Source organism: Balaenoptera borealis (genome assembly GCF_965194805.1).
Source record: "Balaenoptera borealis genome assembly, chromosome: 10".
Lineage (NCBI taxonomy): Eukaryota > Metazoa > Chordata > Mammalia > Artiodactyla > Balaenopteridae > Balaenoptera > Balaenoptera borealis.
In genome coordinates, this window is record NC_138874.1 from 105610032 (window position 1) to 105623851 (window position 13820).

Genomic DNA, 13820 nt, shown 5'->3' on the forward strand with positions numbered 1-13820 from the left:
TCACACCTTCCCCACGACCAAGCACTTTACACACACACCCCCCGAAAGAGTTTTACTCTCCCACCCAAGGTGCTTCATGCACACCCCACAGCAGCAAAATGCTTTACTCCTACGCGCAACAGCCAAAGCTCTCCATAGAGACACCCGCGCAAAAGAAAACCCCAAAGCACTTCGATTTGTCTGCCGCAGCAGCGGGTACTTGAACACCAAGACGTTCAACTGCGACTTTCTTTTCAGATTAATGAGCAGAGAAAGATTGGAGGGGGGGGGGGGGAGAATGGCGGGAGAGAGCAATTACACCCAAATCTTTTCTCTGTTGATTAGGTATTCCTTCTCCAGCCTGCTTTGGCTGCAGCTAAATCTTTTTCTAATGAGATGTGGCTTATCCAGATCAGGGCGCTGAGAAAAAAGTTGCAATTAACTTTAGGAAGAAAAGGAGTGAGTGGTAGAGAGAAGGAAGGGGGGAGGGGCGGGAGACGGTGAGTGGGGGCAGGGAAAGGGGCGGGGCTGGCAGGCCATGAAGGGCGGGGTGGGGGGGACCCGGCTCTCCCGCGGGGCAAAGTGGCGCAGGACCCAGCCTCGTTTGGACCATCAGCTCCTTCGAGTCCAGAGTCTAGGGACAGTCACCTGTGACCCCCATGCCTGCTGGGTCGGCCTTGCTGCCGCTCCAGGCTCAAGCCAAGCGTTGGGAGTGCTGGGTCTCCTCGGGTCAGGGGCCTTCCTGACTCAGCACACCTGACACCTGGCAGGGATGCTGGGGGAGAAGGGCCCTCTCCTCTGCTGCATCTCTTTCACACCTGAGCTCTACCTTCTGCACGCTGACTCCTGCAAAGACACGGGGCCTCGGCCACCTGCCAGGAACCTCCGTGACCCCCAGGTGTCCAGTCGGCACGAACTGTTTTCTCCAGACTGCTGGGTCCAGCTCTCCCCTGGCAGCCAGAAGAATCGGTCCTGGACTGGTCTGGGGTCAAGCTGGGGTCTCACAAGCTGGGGTGTCCCAAACTCGCCTCACTGTTCCCACCTGGGAGGGGGTCCCAAGCTGTTTTCGTGTGAGCCACTGAGAAGGGTGGAGAGGGTCTGGGATTGAAAGAGACATTTCATGTGGAAATGGTGAAAATGCCTCAAGCTCCTAGAAGCAACACAGATTTACCTTCATTTGCTTCTCTGTCGACAGCGTCCAGCTTGACCAAGCTACAACCTCGGAACCGACACTTCCTCTCCGTAGCTCTCAGCTTCTTCTTCTGTTAAAAAACGCAAGGGGCGGGGAATGGGCATCGGCTCTCCAGGGCATCTCCAATCCTGGTGCCCTGAGATCCCGCGAGAGGAGCAGACGCACGCTCGAGATCCCGGGAAAAGCAGAGACACCGATTCCGGAGGTCTCGGCGGGCGGTCGCGGACGGTTCGCGCCTCGCACGCTCTGCCGTGTGCACCTACAGGACGCTTCCACATCCCTGCAGTTCTTATCCAAGCGGAGACTGGGTTTTGCCCTGTTTGGCAATAAATATCCAGCCACTGCCTGATCACAGCACGACCTTTCCCCACGCCATGCACCTCCCAGTACAGATTAGAAAGGATTTGTATTGCACTGCTGGGGACTCAGTGGGAAAAAGTGAATCTGGGGCCTCTGAATCTTGCCCCACCTGACGACCTTCCTTGGTTCCCAAAGAAGAAGGGCCCCTGTGTGTTGGTGGCCACCCAGACACACGGTTCCCTCAGTGGTATGTTTGGGTGACCTCTTACCAAATAAGCTGTGGAGATGACACCAGGCCAGGGGACAGATGAGCTAAACCCATTTTTCCTGTGTCTGGCTTCCAGAGAGGTCAGCCTGTTCCTCAACTTCTAGGCCCAGGAATTCCCTTAGTGCCTGGGCCCCCGGATTCCTGGTCAGGCCTCCTTTGTGCGTCTGCCCTCCACCGTGTTAGCTGCTGAAGACAAGCCTGGCTTTCTCCTATCTCTCTCTGGCTGTCGCCAATCTAATAAGCATATGTGCTAGAAATACTAGCTGGAGTGCTAAGTTAGAAATTCTTCTTAAACATATAGTAAGGTCAGATGAAGGAAAAAAAAAAAAAAAAACACCCAGAAAACAAAACAGAAAACCCTGAATCAGAAATTGGACACAGGAGGGCAGATGCAGACTGAACAGGAAGTGCTGGCCCTAGGCTAAATGAAACAGCTGTCACCATTGTTCTGGACTGAAAACTGCCTTTGCAAACTCCATGAGGGCCAGGCTCAGAAAGCAGATGTTAATAATTACAGCACATGAAACGAAGGGCACAGGATTAGGCAAGTGACGAAAAAGCAATGGTACCAGTAGATTTATAACTTGCTCAGGCAAATCTGTTTGGGCTGGTGGAGGTGGGCAGGGTGACCTCACTGCAGACACCCCCGCCCAATTCCCTTCCTAGTCTGGCATTTTGGCTTCTGGGATTGTCTCAGAATGGAGGGATTGTTCAAACTGTTTTGGGGGGTGGGCTGTGGAGACCTTTCCTGGCTAAATTTCTGGGGACCCCAGGCTTGCAGGACCACAGCCCGTTGCCTCTGACCTGAAGGAAAAACATAAAAGCCTCAATACCCAACCCAAGTGCCAAAAGGAGATCTCTAGGCAGACTAATCCTGGAGTTGGATAGTTCGCTGCTTAACGAGGACTCATGGACACAAGGCCAGGCAGCCATCCTCAGAGCTCTTGCTTTACCAAAGGGTACATGTTTAAAATCCAGGAGCTCAAGTTCTTTGCAGCTGAGATTGATTCACACTTTAAAGTCAACCAGCCCCTAGCGCCTTGGAGGAGGCAAGGGAGAGCTGGGAGAATGTTGGGACAGTTGAAGAAAGTAAGCAAAGCAAGTTTCTTGGGCTAATTACATAAATAGAAAAGGCAGAGAGTCTTCCCATGTTTTCTTGAACGTTCCTCGGTGCTTTACCACGTGAGTCAGAGTTATAAAAAGCAAAACAAAGCAACATACACTCACTCACATCCACCCCAAATCCTCCCATCCCACCACCCCCTAGAAAGGACGTCTCTAGGAAAGGTTAGAAAGAAGGTAAAGCATGTGTTTGCCATCTTTACGCCTGATATGGAAACCATATGCTTAAATACACTAGCAAACATACTTAATGTAACACTCTCTTTTATTAAATGTGGTTTTATAAACGCTCTCCCTAGCCAGGGCACCTTTGCGGTGCTGGAGGCTGGAACTTGGCAAAATAATCTTCCTGCTGTTACATCTATTGATACACATTTTTTGAAAATGCGTCTCGGACCCTTGGAAAATAGACTGGTTCTGATTATTATTGCAAGCGGGAAGGGGCACACAAGGGCATCTTTTTTCCTCTGATAAATTAAAAGAACTGTAACGGGTGCTTTCTGCAACCTGTAAAAGGGCAGAACCATCTGTGATTCATTTAGCAGCTCCTTACGGAAGATTTATTTGATTAATTCGGTCAGAAGAGAGAATATGGATTTTCCCCTGCTCTGAAAGGCACATACGCACTCACACATGCACACATGCACCCACCCATGGGTAGACATCTCAGGAATGAAAAATGACTAATCATGTTATTGGAACTGGCCAACGCGAGGCCCCAGTGGTGAGATCGCAGGCTCTCGCCCTGCCGATGGGAGGGCCAGTTTCAGAATAGAGTTTGTATCCTTAGGCCCAATGCCACCAAAGGGTGATCCTAGAGAATAATAATACTGTGGACCCTGGATCACTTTTATTGGGCATTGAGCACTGGTGCCAGGCTCTGTGCTGAGCCTTTGTATGCATTATCTCACTGCACTGTCACAACCACCCCTCTTGGAGGAGCACTGTTATCATTTCTGCTTTACAGGCAGAGAGACTGTAAAGGGGCTGCATCTTGCCAGGTCTCTGCTCTCTCCTGGGCCCCCAAACCTCATAGGATGTCACTGAAGCTGCTCTGCAGACAGGATGAAAGGCATCCGCTGGAAAAGTGTTGAAGATTGAAATCTCACTGTTACTTTCAAATAATTAACCCCTAAACTGGGACAGACTGGTGCAGCTTGAACCCACTACATTTTACAATCCGGGGCTTAAGATTCTGGAAAGAAGTGGAGGGCTTCACTTTGGAGATGCTAGGGTTGGCAGACTTTCCCCACTGAAGCCTTTCCCACCCCTCTCTCACTTGCTGGACCACAGGAAATGCCTAGATCAAAGGCAACCAGGATGCAGTAGGCTGAAGGTATTGAGCGCTTGTCTGGGCTGGCTGCAGGCTGTCACCCGCATCCTCAGACTTTTCAGCCAGGCAGAATTTTTCTCTGGGGAAAATAATGGTTTTGTGAATGGAAGGAGGGGGTCTTCAAGCTCAGAAGTCCCCCCTTCCCACAGCCCCTTTCCTGCTGGTCCCCTCCTAGGACCTGAACTTAAACGTTTCTCAGCCTGGTGTGGCCCAAGAGGGAATTTGGGGTTCACGACCTAGTTCTGCTGAATGTCTGATTGGCAGAAGCAAGCTTTTCCATAGAAGAAATGAAGCTGAGGACCAGGACAGGTTTGGAGAATCAGAGAATGAGTCTGAAATACCACATATTTTGAAGGGAGGCGCCATGGCGCGATGAATGTTGTCACTACCACATTTAGCAAGGTTACCTGTCGAGTCTTCAGGGGACCTACTTGGAATGGATAAGAGTTGTGTGTAACTTGCATGTCAGCTATTGGGTTGCTTCGGTGGGCGGGCAGTTCTGTGATTTTTGAGAAGGCTTGAAAACACTTTGTTTAAACATGCTTTCTACAATCTTGTTTACACTATGAATTTGTAATTCATAGTGAAGAAAGGTTTGCTAACCAAATCATACTCTACCCCAGCACAGCGTCATAAAAAGATCACAAATATTGAATTATTCGAGGCCCCAAATAATGAGGATTTTACAGAGCTCAGATGACACCTCTTGAAGGGGTTTGTTGACCAAAAATCAATTGTTAAATAAAGGTGCCTGTCTGTACTGTGGAAGTGGTTTTCCGGAATGTTCCTGGCTGAGAGGGTGATTGAACAGGCTGGAGAAGGAGCCGAGTTTGGGCAGTGGGGGAGGGGTGAAGAGTGGGCAGGTGGGCAATGAGGATGGGGAGGCTCTCGGCACGCCATTTTGGATTCCATGTAGGGGTACACGAACAGGCTGAGGCATGTATGAGTTGTCCCTGAAGACCCCAATAAAGAGAGGGATCATGTGCCACTCAGAATTACAAACAAACTTAGGGGCCAAGCAGCTATTCCTAGCTGTGTGATTTTGAGCAACTTAGATAATCTCTCTAACACCTATCCCATAAGGTTGTTATGAGGGTTAAATGAGATAAAGCACTTAGAACAGGGACTGGCATATAGTATTAAGAAAACATTATCTACCTAGGGGCAAGACAGGAATAAAGATGCAGACCTACTAGAGAATGGACTTGAGGATACGGGGAGGGGGCAGGGTAAGCTGGGACAAAGTGAGAGAGTGGCATGGACATATATACACTACCAAATGTAAAATAGATAGCTAGTGGGAAGCAGCCGCATAGCACAGGGAGATCAGCTAGGTGCTTTGTGACCACCTAGAGGGGTGGGATAGGGAGGGTGGGAGGGAGGGAGATGCAAGAGGGAAGAGATATGGGGACATATGTATATGTATAACTGATTCACTTTGTTATAAAGCAGAAACTGACACACCATTGTAAAGCAATTATACTCTAATAAAGATGTTAAAAAAAAAAAAAAAAGAAAACATTATCTTCCAAATGTCCATCAACTGCTGAATGGATACACAAAATGTGGTGTATCCATACAATGGAATATTATTCATCTATAAAAAGAAATGCAATATTGATACATGCTACAGTGTGGATGAACCTGGAAAACATTATGCTAAGTCACAGAAGCCAGACACAAAAAGTCACATATGGTATGGTTCCATTTATACAAAATGTTCAGAACAGGTAAATCTATAGAGAGAGAAAGTTAGATTAATGATTACTTAGGGCTGGTGGGGGGATAGAGGGATAGAGAGGTGATAGCTAAAGGGTACAGGTACATTTCCATCACCTCTTTATGAGGTGATGGAGAAGTTCTAAAATTGACTGTGATGATGGTTGTACATAGCTGTGAATATACTGAGGACCATTGAATTGTATGCTTTAAATGGGTAAATTGTATGCTATGTGAATTATCTCAATAAATATGTTTTTTAAAGAAAATAAAATATTATCTTAGTTTTTTAAGCGTGTGCAGTTACCGTAACAGGGGGTGATGGGACCTGTGACACTGGACAGTGTGTGTCTCCTCTAGAGACATTCAGATTTTAAAAAAAAATGCCTGTTTTGGCTCAGACTTGGCCTCAGTTTCCCCATCTGCTAGAAGAGATAGATGCTCCTTGCTCAAAGGGATTTAGCACAGACTCTGGCATATGCTAGGCACTCAGGAGACAGCAGTGGGCCTTGTCACTCTTCCATTAGACTCTAGAATTCCGTGCTGGAGGGGCTTGTAGGGGACAGTCTGGTTGGAAAGGGAGGGGGTGACTGAAGCTGCAGGAGTTACAAATCAAGTCTACTGTATCAGCTTAAGTCATAAGTTTCAAAAAGATGTTTTGCAAAGTTTTCTAAAGATGCTTTTAATTACACTTTAAACGGTTGAAAGCAATCTATATCAAATAATATATTTTTTAAAAATTTCAGGTGCCTTTGAGGGGAGGCTGAAGATTGTAGAGGAATTGAATTCTCCCCCATTCCTGCAAGCCACCTATAAGTGCCACCATTATTATTAGAATTAAGTATTTAAGACAAAAAGCCATGTATGAAGGGCCCTGGGCAGCATCCAGTGCTGGGCTCTTGACCTGACTTGGCCACTCACCAACTGTGTGACTTAAGGAAAAAATTTAACTTCCCTGGACTTCAGTTTTTTCAACTATAAAATGAGAAGATGGTGGGTGTGATCTCTAATGTCCCCTAAGCAAAAAACTTCAGTCTATGGTCATGGCCCAAATCTTAGTGCCAATTAGTCTGGCTGTTTCAAAGGTGTGGACCCAGGTTCCACAGACTGGAACTTGTCCCTTCTATTCCAAGGGTCTTGAGTTCTAGGTGTCCAGACTGATGCTCAGAGCACACAGGCCAGAGAAGGACCTCACTGTCACCTCCATCCTGATTCCCCTCCAGACTGAAGTATCAGGTGGTTCCTTCCTCTCTCTGGGGCTGGAGATACTGCATTGACCAATGTCCCCCTCCAGCCCTAAAAAAATTTCACGTTCTCCAGAACCTGTGAAATAGGGCCTTTGGAGATATAATCAAGATTAAGTCATAATGGATTAGGGTGTCCCTAATCCAATGACTGGTGTCATTATAAGAAGGAAATTTAGATACAGAGATACATAGGGACATAGGGATGAGAATGCAAGATGAAGATGAAGAAGGCAGAGATTGGAGTTATACTGCCACAGCCAAGGAATAGCCAAGGATTTCTGACAACCACCAAGTAGCTAGGAGAGAGACATAGAAAAGATTCTTCCTCAGAGGCTCCAGAAAAAAACCAACCCTGATGACATCTTGATCTTGGACTTCTAGCCTCCTAAATAGCGAGAGAATAAATTTATTTTGTTTTAAGTCACCCAGTTTGTGGTACTTTGTTATAGCAGCCCTAGGAAACCAATATACGGCCGGAGGTTTCTGCTTCCACAAGTGTCAGGATCACCCTGATGAAGGGAAGACCCCAGCAGGCAGGGAGAGAGAATGCTGTCATGTGGACACCTGCCACCTTTGTCTACCCAACAGGTCCATGTGGCTGCTGCATAAGACTCTGCCTCTCCCTGGCCCATGACATTTAGCACGGAATTGGGCAGCAGTGGGCTGGGAACTGCACATTCAGACTATGAAGTAAGGCTGCACTTGGAGCAGGGTTTCCCCATGTTATTTTTACTGTGATTAACAGTAAGAAATACATCTTACATTGCAACCTAGTACAGACATCCACAAAATGAAGTTCATGTAACAATACTTGTTCTTACTTACACTTTGATATTTTCTATTTATATTTTTAAAATGCTTGTTAGTACCCAGTAAACTGACTTACAGATCACTAACTGGTAATGACCTACCGTTTGAAAAACAGAGTTGGAGGAAATGTGAAAATAGTAAGATCTGGCCTCTCTAGGCCTATTCTCTTCATATTCTTTACACTCAGAAAGACAGTATTACTATTAGCAACCTTATTCATTCATCAAATATTTATTAGCATCTACTGAGGCTTTGAAAGGATTGGGGGCAAGAAGAGAGCAGAGATACCAAGATAATAAGTAACACAGAGCCACGCCCATACACTAGGTATTGTGCTAAGCATATTATATGGATTTTCTCAGTTAAGAAAATTAATGCTCAGGTCATGTCAGGCAGTTAAGAAAACAGCAAGACCAAGATTTGAACTCAAGTTCAAATCTTGAAATTAAGTTCTTAAGTTAAGAGTCAATGAACTTAACCCCTTGACTATCCAGGGACTTAAGGATAGGAAGAAGGTTCATTTACGAACGTTTGAATAAATGCAGCAAAATTCCACTTCTCTTCCTAGCCACAACCACTGTCAATAGCTTGTAGACTGTCTATTCAGACATTTCTTTGTGTGTTTGATTACATGGGTACAATCAGAAATACAATCCTCTTTTTTGTTTGTGCTCATAGGAGCACATAAAAGGAATCTGTCTTTTCAACTGTCATTTTTAGATGTATCTCTGAATTATCTTTATGTCAGTGCATATAGCACTATCCCAGTCTTTTTCACCCTGCCTATTCCATAGACCAACTACTCCAGTTTATACACTCTTGGCCCTATTTCTAGATGTTAAACTCATTTCTAAATTTTCATTATTATGAGAGTATTTTGTATATGTACCTTTGTGCACATGTGTGACAATTTCTCTGGGGTGGATTACTAGAAGTGAAAGTACTGAGTGGAAGAATAGGTGCTTTTTAATAAATACTGTCAAATTCTCCCTTAAAGAGGCTGTACAATTTATATTTTAACCATCATGCATGAGAGTATGTGTTTCCCTGCAGCCTCATTACAGTGGATATTATCAATTATCTTGACTTGTGTTAATCTGATGGGTACAAAAATATTCTCCTTGTGTTCCTTTTGATTACATGAAGTTGAGCTTTGCATCTGTGTGACAAACATGGAATCTTTCATATACCCCAATATCCAAACCCTCATTCCTTCTCTTTGATAGAGCCTCTCATTGTTAGCAGATGGAATGAGCTCCTGGAATAAAAACTACATTTCCCAGCTTCCTTTGCAGCTAGGTGTGGCTATCCAGCTAAGTTCTGGCCAATGAGATGCAAGTAGAAGGGTTGTAGGCAGCTTACTAGAAGTGTCCTTAAAGGGAGAGAGCATGACTTTTTTCCACTCCTTGTTTCCTTTCTGCTGCCTGAAATGTGTCAAGATCACTGGAGTGGGAGCAGCTATCTTGGACTGGCATGCTAAGGAGGGTGGAGGGGTGAGATGGCAGGAGTTCAGTGCTGTCATATTAGCACTGGACTGTGTTCTTCCACACTTCATTTACTTACGTCAATCTTGTTTAAGCCACTATTATTATTGTTGTTTCTCCTATGCAGCTAATCTTAATCTAAACTAATACAATTAATTAAAGATCTTGTTTGCAAGCAATAGAAACTGGATCCTGGCTAGTTTACATAAAAGACAACTTTTGGAAGAATATTAGGGTTTAACAGAATCTGCAGGAGACTCTCAGACAAGGCTCAGGAACAGACAGGGACTAGAGGGGCTTTGAACACCAGGGGCCAGGATGGAAGCAATACAGCAACAATTGCGCCATCAGATGACCTTGGCCAGGATGAAGGCAAGCACCTCCCACCTTTCCTCGCATTCCTCCATCTCCTCCTCAACCTCTGGCACTTGATGAGGCCATCCAGTTGGCCAAGAATGTTCCTATGCCTGGCCCCCGTGGCCCCAGGGATGTGGAGAGGGAGGAATTGGCCCCTTCGGCTTCCATAGTGGGAGAGGAGACCTACCTTCCTCCATGACAACTTGCAGTGGGGAAGTCCTGTCTTGCTGTGCCCTGAAAGGTCAGCTAGGGGCAGGAGGAATGGGGCCTGCAGTGGCCTACAGTAGTAAGAAGAGGCAGAGATAAAGGCTTGCCATCCCTCGAGCACCTGGTGGGAGTGAGATTGTACAGTACAGGGATCCCAGAGCTTTAGGGCTGGCTGAGATTTTTCTGTAGACTCCTGAGCACTTTTGCAATTTCTAAGAGTCTCATGAAGTGGTGAAGGTACTTGTCAAAAGATCACTTGGGCTGACTGATACTTCACATTCCTCTGCAGTGATCTGGAATGACATCAGCTGCACATGGTGACGCCTCTTCTCTCGTGGTGGCCAGAAGCTGCTGGGAGGGCAGGACTGCAGCTGAAACTGACTTATTAAAATAGGAAAGCAATTAGTACATGATAAGCGCATTTGCTTGGTAAACAAACAACTTTCAAAACGTAGAACCATAGGGAAGAGTAAAATAATTGAAAGTGTTCTGGGGAGAAGGAAAGTCCTTACTTTATTTACTAAATACCTTTGAAGAGCACCTGTGTGCCAGGCCGTGCTTGGGGCTGTGGACAGTGAAACATAAGAAGAGAAGGCACCTGTTCCCTTGGAGCTGATGGGCTTACAGTGGGGGACAGAAAATAGGGACACAAAAGTGACCTTCCTTAGACACTTGGTAAGTGGTAGTTACTAAATTACATAGCCCACAATACGGGATTGGTTTAATATATTTTAATATAACCACACTTCAGACTATTTTGTAGCCATTATAAACATGGTTTTTGAATATCTTACGACACAGAAAAGTGCTCACAGTTCATTCATTCATTCAACAAACATTAGCTGAGCACCTACTCCATGCCAGGCTCTATCCTGAGCTCTGGGGACGGAGCAGGGAGCAACAGAGGTAAGCTCAGACAGGTTCTCTGCTGTTCTGGAGCTTATAGCCTATTCAGGGGGACAGTTAATAAGCAAGTGGAAAAATGCCCAAACAGGAAAAGGTCAGGTGGAGACAACAGACAAAGTGACATGGTAGAGGCTGCCTGGAGGAGGGAAGGAGGTTGCTGCAGCCTGAGTGGTCAGAGAGGGCCTCTTGGAGGAGGTGACCCAGAACTAAGAACGACCAAGAGGTGGCCAATAGGAGAAGATAGGGAAGCTTTATGGAAACTTTAGGACAGCTAGCCTTTCTTTAGTGCCACAGATGGGGAAACTGAGGTGACATGGCTTGCTTTGAACGTCAGTGGCAAAGCCAGGATAGGACCCTGGGGCTGGGTTCCCTGGACAGTGCTGTGTGCCACTTTGGCTCTCTCAGTAAATGTTCCTCTCCAGTGCCTTTACGGACCTAGGGCCACACAAAGGATATATCTCTCCATCAGGCAGGTCTCAAGGATTTCTGGAAATCCTACAGTGTGCGTGGTGCTATGCCCTGAGCCACAAAGAGTGTAATAGACCAAACCAGGAGGGATCCACATCCATTTGCCATGTAGGAAAGTGAAAGCAGCTGTGCCAGAGAGCATGGATGTGAGCACAGCATCCCGAGGTGCTGCCAGCCAGCAGTGAATTGAAGGAGGAGAGGTCACCAAGGCCGGGCTGGGAGATTGAACTGTCATTTATCCACAGACAACTTTCTCAGCCCCCATTTTATTGACCCCTCAGCCCCTGGAAGGAAAGCAGCAGGGGGAGGTCTTCTGCCTTGTACCCAGGGTCCCAGACCTTCAAAGAAGCCCCAGCCCTGGGATGCAGCCACGGGAATGATATGGGACTAGCCTCACCCCTGCTCACTTTTGTTCCTCGTTGCTCTGCCACCCCCCGCTGGTTTTGATCTCAGCCCCACTGCGCTTGGCCAGGCTTTGAGGTCTCCTGCTGTGACGCCTCAGGCTGGGACTCCAGCTCACAGGGACTCTTTCCCTCTCTCTCTGTATCACAGCCTGGATCTGGCCTCCTGCCTGCTGGGCTGTGGCAGCAGGATCCCTCAGGACCCAGGGGCAGGTAACAAAGGACAAAGGTAACTTTGGGCCAGACTGGGGAGAGGTTTGCCGGCCAAGGGCAGCTAGGCAGATGCACTTTGGTGGGCAATGGGAGCCACCCCGTCCCTGGCCAGCTGAGTCGTATGTAAGACCTAAGAGGGGTGGTTGGAGGTAGCAGTCAGGAGTTCAGGCTCCAGGTGGGATGACCTGTTTACATTCCAGTCTAAGCCAGGTAATACCTGGCTAACCATGGCCAAGTTCGTCAATCACTGTGGGCCTCAGTTTGCTCATCTGTAAAATGGAGGTAATAAGATTAGTTACCTCATAGGGTTGTTATGAGAATTAAATGAGGACATATATGTGAAAGCGCCTGGCTCACTGTAATCACTCTAAACCATAGCTGTCACGGATGCTGAAGTCTCAGCTGACTTTGGGAGGAATCAGAGCCAACTCTTTGGAAGCACAGCTACAGTGGTTCTTGGAGCCTCTTTCCTGCCTTCGGCATGATTGGAGTCTAATTCCCTCTCTTGCGCTCGTGTTCTCTTTTCTCCTCTGGCTTGTGGCCCAGGTTGGATGTAACTGCCTCTGAGGGACTGCCATGTGTTCCTCCTTCACCCACCTGCACCCAGGCTCTTTCTGCTCTGGCTTCTTCTGCTCTCATATGCCCAGTGGATCTTCCAGCCCCGCTCAAAGTCCTCGATGACTCCCCGAGACTACAGAGGAAATGGTAACTTCCTGAGCTTTTAATTTAAGACCCTTGGCAATCTGATCTCACCTTAACTTTTCAGCCTTAGGTGGATCTAAGAAGTTTAAGCCTGAATGTGAATCTAGGCTTTGCTGCATCTGAGCTGTGAAACCCTGGGAAATGTATATAACCTCTGTGCACTTTGGTTTTCTTATCTGTAAAATGGAAATAATCATCCCTGCCTTATCAACTTCACAAGGATGTTTGAGGATCAGATGAGTGGGGATGGGTATGCTGTTTCTATCTGGAAAGCGACTCCCAGTTTTTGGACCACAGTGGTTTCCTTTGTTCTTGCTGTTCCCTCCACCTGGAGTGCCTTGTCACCCTCAGTTACCTTTGTCCAGATGGGCGCATCACTCAGAGCCCAGGGCAAATGCCATGTCCTCGGTGAAGCTGCCCTCATCACCCTGCCCGAAATGATCTCTTCCTCTCATGTTTCTTATATCATGTTGCTTACTTGTTCTCAAACACCCGTGATGGCCTTACAATATTTGTCTTCCCGTTATCTGCCTCATCTTAGACTGTGAGCCCCTGGAGGGCAGGACTATACTTCAAATCAGCTCTGGTTTTCCCATAGCACTTCGTATCCCCACACAATCGGTGCCTGGGGAGTACTTGTTAAAAGGATAGGTGACTGGATGGATGAATGAATGAATTTGGGTAGAGTGAGGGGCCCTGAAGCCGAAAAGATGAGTCGGAACCCCTCCTGTTTTATGGCCCAAATTTTCACAAACAGAATGGACCCAGTGTGCCCATACAGGAAGGGGTTAGGGGCGGGGCTCCGCACACAACTAGACTCAGGAGTGCGGGTGAGTCAGTGCAGTACCTTGCTCCTGCTGGGGGCGGCCCTACAAGTGCCTTCCTGGCCGGGGCTGGGGAAGAGTGGGGCGGCCAGGGAGCTGGGGAAGTGACTCCTGGCTACCTGAATTATGTCCCCAACACAGGAGCACCTGATTTATTATCGGGGGCTGAAACACACAAAAGAACAAAGGGCCCTGGGGACATTTGTGACTCAGCTGTGGTGACTCTCTGTATGGGGGCATTGCAGTTCTCAGAGCCACCCTCTCTGTCTTTGTATGAGCCCCTCCTCA